This window comes from Lontra canadensis, unplaced genomic scaffold (assembly GCF_010015895.1).
Source record: "Lontra canadensis isolate GAN:19392208 unplaced genomic scaffold, GSC_riverotter_1.0 scaffold60, whole genome shotgun sequence".
NCBI classification, from domain to species: Eukaryota; Metazoa; Chordata; class Mammalia; order Carnivora; family Mustelidae; genus Lontra; species Lontra canadensis.
The window spans coordinates 10,422,407-10,422,792 of record NW_022631054.1 but is presented as its reverse complement, the minus strand read 5'-3'; the positions used below and the strand labels follow the sequence as shown (position 1 = coordinate 10,422,792).

At 39.4% G+C, this 386-nt stretch overlaps 1 non-coding gene across 1 annotated transcript; it reads left to right on the top strand.

Annotated features, from left to right (window-relative positions):
• Positions 1-313: 313 nt before the first annotated feature.
• On the top strand, positions 314-386 carry TRNAK-CUU. Its single transcript has one exon. It is a non-coding gene; the product is annotated as a tRNA-Lys (tRNA).

Below are 386 nucleotides of genomic sequence, written 5' to 3'. Positions count from 1 at the left end.
TCAGGTCATGATCTCAGGGTCCCGGAATCGAGTCCCGCATCAGGCTCTCTGCTTAGCAAGGAGCCTGCTTCCTCCTCTCTCTCTCTGTCTGCCTCTCTGCCTACTTGTGATCTCTCTGTCAAATAAATAAATAAAATCTTAAAAAAAAAAAGTCTCCTAGATAGTGAGAAAAAAAATTAAAAAAAATACCCAGACTCCCCAAACAATTTATCAAAGGGTTTACCTTAAGTGTATTAATTAATATTGATGAAATTTCAATTTCCTTGATTTCATTTACTTTCTGAATATCAGTTAAAAGTCTTAGTACAGAGGCACCTGGCTAGCTCAGTCGGTAGAGCATGTGACTCTTGATCTCAGGGTTGTGAGTTCAAGCCTCACACTGGGTT